Source organism: Equus quagga, chromosome 7, assembly GCF_021613505.1.
Source record: "Equus quagga isolate Etosha38 chromosome 7, UCLA_HA_Equagga_1.0, whole genome shotgun sequence".
In the NCBI taxonomy this organism is placed as follows: domain Eukaryota; kingdom Metazoa; phylum Chordata; class Mammalia; order Perissodactyla; family Equidae; genus Equus; species Equus quagga.
The window spans coordinates 93,325,477-93,332,116 of record NC_060273.1 but is presented as its reverse complement, the minus strand read 5'-3'; the positions used below and the strand labels follow the sequence as shown (position 1 = coordinate 93,332,116).

General features: G+C 36.3%; 1 protein-coding gene across 2 annotated transcripts in view; it reads left to right on the top strand.

The window, feature by feature from the left end:
* The first annotated feature begins 1,181 nt into the window (after positions 1 to 1,181).
* LOC124241678 (zinc finger protein 474-like) overlaps positions 1,182 to 6,640 on the top strand; it is a 58,133-nt gene continuing 52,674 nt past the window's right edge. The window contains exon 1 of one of the 2 annotated variants that reach the window (XM_046665642.1): positions 1,182 to 1,285. The gene's annotated coding sequence lies outside the window, so the exon portion shown is untranslated. The remainder of the gene's footprint in view (positions 1,286 to 6,640) is intronic. The other variant, XM_046665643.1, reaches the window with a different exon arrangement.

Sequence of the window (6,640 nt, the reverse complement as noted above, 5' to 3'; positions counted from 1 at the left end):
GCACGTTTGATCATCCATATATGGCATCTTATGAAAGGTTTCAAACGAAAAGCATCCAAATTAGAATTATCTTATGTGATGGTATACCTGAGATATCTTTAACTTTCTGTAGAGGATATGTCTATTCATCTTTAGAGTGTTATAGGATGTTAGAATGTGGAACTTCATTAGCCAGTGGTGTCTTTAGATTGTGTGGTCTGAAGTCACTTCAACAGAACTAACAGTCCTGTGAATTACCTATATATCCCAGTTCAATTATCTAGGGGTGAGCGACAGAGTTTTAGAATCTTAAAGGTTAGGGGGATTTTTCCCCCAACTCCCAGCTCTAAGAAACATTTAATAAAGTATTTCTTAGTCTCATCATCCAGCTGTTACTACCATTAACATTTTCATGTATGTTCTTTAAGTGCATGCATATGCACACACACACACATACACAGAGTGTAATAAGATCATATTGTTTACTCTGTTTGTAGCATCTCTTTTTAGAAATATATTGTGGACTTGTTCCTGTGTTAATGAAACGTTTTACCTTCCTGAGCTTTAATGCTGCAGGAGTATTTCATTGTAGGATTGTACCATAATTAGCTTAGTGTCTCAGAGTATCTTTAAACATGGGGCCTAAAAATCATAATTATTTCAGGTACATTTTTAAATGTTGACCTTAGTTTTTAAAAATGTTTGCTCTATCTTAAGATAGATTAGAAAATAAGCTAACCATATCTTCTACATCTTGTATTTCCCTATGTTTTAGACCAAAGCACAGATCTTTGAGAGCCATGGGGAATATCCATCTCCCTCTTTTAGAAGAGGCTAAGCTCTCCTATATAGCTGATGCTTTTTAAAGACCCTAGAAAATGTCAATAAGACAGTCAGTAAGTTTTGTTTCTTTTTCTTCCCACACCAAGAAGAGCCTTGTGATTTAAATTCATCTGCCTCTCCTTGTTTGATTCATCCATCGGTAAAGTTTCTGGAGTCAACTTCAAAGGAAGCTAAGGTCCGTACCCAATCTGCTGTCAGTTTCTAAGTTCCTTCACTCCTTGTTTTGGATTTTTCCAATCCATTACTAGAGAACTCTGTCCTGTCCCTTTTGTTGACAGGTTGCCAGGATACATCCAGGCGACAAAGGCCAGGGCTCCTGTTACTATAAGAACTCCTGCAAGAGTGAATGTGAATTGTGGCGCTCCCAGCTATTCTGCTCCTGTTTCCATCAGCCCCCTCCCTGAGGGGCTCAAGAGGCTGTGATAAAAGCCAAAGTACCAAGGCAAAGAACAAATGTCACAAGGTGAGGCTCTCAGGTGGGCTCTTTCTCTGTTGGCTGATAGCTAATCAGTCTCAAATCTTACCTTTCAACTAATAATGGCTACTTATTTCAGATAATCTTGATCTCTTCTGCTTCCTTCTCACCAGTGTGTAGTAAATATTTCCTTGCTATAGAAAAGGAATTCAAAGAAAAATAATTACTCTTAAGTTCTTAAATTGAAGTTCCTAAAATCAATGAATTTGATAAATATGTGTAACCACGTAACCCATCACCTTAATCAAGACAGGATATTTCTATCACCTGGGAAGTTTGCTCACATCCCTTCCAGTCAATCTTCCCTCCACAGGCAACCACAATTCTGATTTATATTCCATGAATAATTTGACTGTTCATGGACTTTATATGAATAGAATCATACAGTATATATTCTTGTATCTGACTTTTTTGGCTCAGGAGAATGTTTTTGAGATTCTTCCATGTTGCTGTGTATATTACTAGTTCAATTCTTTGCGTAGGTGAGTATTATTGCATTACAGTATTATTCCACATTTGTTTATCTATTCTTCTATTGATTGGTATTTGGTTTGTTTCCAGATTGGGTCTCATATAACTAAAGTTGCTATAAACATTCTTACACAAGCCTTTTGGTGGACATATGTTTTCATTTATCTTGAGTTCAGACCTAGAATTGAAACTGATGAAAGATAGGTAGATGTTTGTTTAACTTCATAATAGGTATGAAATGATATGTCACTGTGGTTACAATTAGCATTTCCCTGATAACTAATGAAGTTGAGCATTTTCACATGAGATTGTTGGAGATTTATATCTCACTTTCATTGAGCATCTGCTCACATTTTTTGCCCATTTTAGATTTTTTCTTTTTTATATGATCTTTACTGATGTATAATTTACATACAATAAAATGCACTCATTTTAAGTACACAGTTTGATGAGTTTTGACAAATGATTACATCCACGTAACTAATATTAATTAATATAAGAACACGTCCATTAACTTCTGTAGTCCGTTCTCCACCCATCCATCTACCCACCAAGCAATCGCTAAAACAGAAAATCACTATTTTCTGTCAGCTACAGATTGGCTTTGCCTGTTCTGGGGTTTCATATGTGGAATAATTCAGTACATACTCTTTTGTATCTGATTTCTGTTATTCAGCATAATATTTTTGAGAGGGATCCTTGTCATTGTGTGTATCAGTGGAGTGTTCATTTTTATTGTGAAGTAATATTCTATTGTATGAATATGCCATAATTTGTTTATTCATTTATTTGATCATATATATTACGTTGTTTCCAGTTTTTCACTAAGAGTAAAAGCTGCTACAAACATTTGTATACATCTTTTTGTGGACATACATTTTCACTTCTCTCGGGTAATTATTTAGGGATAAAATGCCCGTGTCATCAGGTAGGTGTACGTTTAACTCTGTGAGGAACTGCCAAACAGTTCTCCAGAATGATTATAATATTTCACACCTCCACCAGGCATTCATGGGCATTCTGGTTTTTCCACATCCTCACTAACACTTGGTATTAGCAATCTTTTTAATTTTAGCCATTCTAGTGTGTGTTTAGTGGTATCTCTGTGGTTTTAATTTGCATTTTTCTAATGACTAACAACTAATAATGTTGAATTTTATTTCATGAGCTTAATGACTATTTATACATTTTCTGTTGTGAATAGTCTATTCTAAGCTTTGTGCATTTTTAAGATTGAGTTACTTGACATAGGACATAATATATATATTTATACATATGATATAAATCTTTTTCAAATATATGTCTTGCAAACATTTCTTCTCAATCTACAGCTTGCCTTTTAATTTTCTTAATGGTGTTTTTTAAGGAGTAGAATTTTCTAATCTTTATGAAGGAAAATTTTTAATTCTTTCTCTTTTAAATTTAGTGCTTTTGGCGTTTTGTCCAAGAAATCTTTGCAAATAACAGGATCAAAAAGATATTCTGTGCTTTCTTCTAGGAGATTTATAGTGTTTATATTTATATATTTTCATATATGTTTTATATTTAGTTCTATGGTCCACCTTGAATGAATTTTTGTGTGTGGTGAAAGTGGAGCATTGATAGTAATTTTTCAGTTGTTCTACCCTCATTTGTTTAAAAGATTTTCCTCTCTCTGTTGAATTGTCTTAGCCTCTTTGTCAAAAATGAATTGACCACATATGTGAATCAACCATATATTTCTGGACTCTGTTAGGTGAATTTATGTATCTATATTTATTGGTATCATTAGTTTCTAATAAGCCAGCTCATCTTGATTTGCAAATAGTAAAGCAAGTATGAAAGTATAAAAACAAATATACAAGTTGGGGCCAGCCAGGTGGAGTAGTGGTTAAGTTTGCACACTCTGCTTTGGCGGCCCAAGGTTCATGGGTTTGCATCCCAGGCACAGACCTACACTCTGCTCACCTAGTCATGCTGTGGTGCCGTCCCACATATAAACAGAGGGAGATGGCCACAGATGTTCACTCAGGGGCAATCTTCCTCAAGCAAAAAGAGGAAGATTGGCAGCAGATGTTAGCTCAGAGCCAATTTTCCTCACCAAAACATAAACAAACAAAAAAACCCCAAATATACAAGTTGAATCCTTCCATGTCTGCTTGCCAGTGGAACCACGCACGTGCATCAGGTTGGGCATTCTTTCTTGAATGTTGTCCAAACGTTTCCTTAGGCAGTAATCTGATTTTAAGTGATTCTATAATAAGCAAGAGCCAAAACCATGCAGTTATAAATTTATTCAAGAATGATAATCCCAGCAAAAGAGATGTATTTTTCAAATCCATTTATACAGAATGTGACTTAAACTTGATTTTCATTCACTCATTCAATCATTTATTGAGTACTGTGCTCCAGACACTGCTAGACAAGGAAAGAGGAAAGGAGACTATTTCTTGTTTCACTTTCTGCAAGGAAATTATTTACTATCTCTACTCTATTGGATATTTAACAACGTATTTCTCACAATTACAGAGGAAAAAATCTATACTTGGTAAAACAAGCATCAGATTCAATATCTTCAGGCATACCTATGAATTGATAGAAAATTGTCAATACTCAAACGTTTACTGTGGAAAAACATTTGCTCAGGCTTTCCAAGTTTGCTATCACTGTCATAAAATATCCATTTCTTTTGAGCCTGAGAATGTAAACTATCATTTCTGTCAGTTGCATTTTCTAGCTTATTTTACAATTTGAATCTTATATATTATTTCTAAGAGAAATTTGTTTGAAAACTGGACCTTAATATGGCTGTTGCTTCTCTGCATCTATATAATGTCAACAAATATATAATATTATTTTAAATAGTTTTCCCAATTCTGTGGTGAGTGAAACATTTGAAGAATACATGTAATTCTAAAAAAATTATAAATGGTAAAGAATCTGAACAATTCCAGAACATTCTTCCTGAGGGAGTCATGGTGATTCCTGTAGAGTCTTAAAAACATAGAAACATTTTCAAAATATCACAGCATGCAAGTATGGCAGTAGGCATACACCATGTGGAGGGCAGCAGAGAGGGAGAATGTAATGGAGGCAAGTTGTTAACAGGTTAAAAGTGATGACTAGTTGTAAATAGAATGTCCAGGGGGCAAAGCAGGCAAACATTTTTTTGAGAGGAGACTCTAAGAGGAGTCTAATAGAGTTGTATGCAAGCAAAACTTGGTAGAATTCTGGTTGCGTTGAGTGCTATTTTTTTTTTTCCTGAGGAAGATTAGCCCTGAGCTAACATCTGTTGCCAATATTCCTCTTTTTTTTTGCTTGAGGAAGATTACCCCTAAGCTAACATCTGTGCCAATCTTCCTCCACTTTATATGTGGGTCACCACCACAGCATGACTGATGAGTGGTGTAGGTCCACACTCAGGATCTGAACCTGTGAACCTGGGCTGCTGAATGGGAGCACACTGAACTAAACCACTATGCCACAAGGCCCAGGCCTGCATTGAATGCTATTTGTAAATTCACATTAATAACTGAAAGTTTTACTGTTAGAATAAAAGGGAGTCTCATTTGTATGTTCTACTTCAGAGATCACGAAACTTTTCCTATAAATGCTCAAATAGTAAATAATTTAGGCCTTGTAGGCCATATGCTCTCCAGTTATAGGGCAAAAGCTGTCCGAGACAACTGCATCAATGAATAAACATGACTCTATTCCAATAAAACCTTATTTACAAAAAGATGTGGATAGCTGGTCAGATTTGGCCAGTGAGCTGTAGTTTGTGGACCCTCATTCTAATCTTCAAGGAATTCTGATGAAATATCTTCTAAAATCATATTTCGACATTTAAAGACTTGTAGCCTCAAAATTGTTCTTCCTCTGGATACCTGGTACTCTGGGGCTCCCTTCAGAAGAGATATGACTTCCAAGGAGAATTAAACTTTGACCGTCATCTGAAGTCAGAATGCATGTGGTCAAGAGAAACAATACATGAACAAGGCCAGCTCAGGAAAGGCCAACACTCAGATTCTCCTTCAGCTTTCTACCTACTCATATAGCACCCAGCGCATGTGTCTAGCTAGTCATGCAGCCACCTCTGGTGTGCCCATCTAGCTCCATTCTCAGGGGCAGCTCCATGCCATCGATGCTGGTTGTTCATGACTTGAGAAACAATCTTTACCACAAGGTACAGGGCTTGGTCCCATAGATAGTTCTTGGCTAGATTCTCATTTCTCTTGGATTCAGTAGAGTCATACTTCTAAAGCTAGAATACTAAGTCCTGGAGTTAGTATTGTAAGGAGAATTGAACAAGGGTTAGATGCTCAGGTATCCCTGAGACTTGAGAAAATACCACAAAACTGGCTGTTAACCCTTCCTTTTCAAAAGTCCTTTTATGTTTTTATTGCTGTATTTAAATAACAAGCTTGATTTCTATTTCAAAATTTAAGATAAAATCAAGCTAATCTCACTCAGCTCATTCAATATGTACATTCAACAGGTACTTTGCTAGAACCTGTGATGTGCCTGGTACTGGGCTAGGTGCTGAGGATATAACCATGTGGAGAGAAAACAAGTCCCTAATGTCTTGGAGTCCAAGCAAAGGAGAGATACTACACATGTATACAAACAAGACAAAAACATATTTAGTAAGTGCTGGGAAGAAAATAATGAATGATGTCGTTAACTCTGAGGGTGGTAGTGGCAGTGGTACATGTGTACATGTGTATGTGTGGGCATGCGTGCATGTGTGCGTCTCTGTGTGCGTGTATATGCATGTGTTCACGTGGATGCAGGTGTGCATACATGTCTCTGTGTGTGGGTGTGTGTCTACATGTATGTGTGTGCATGTCTCTGTGTGCATGTATATGCATGTGTTCACGTGGATGCAGGCGT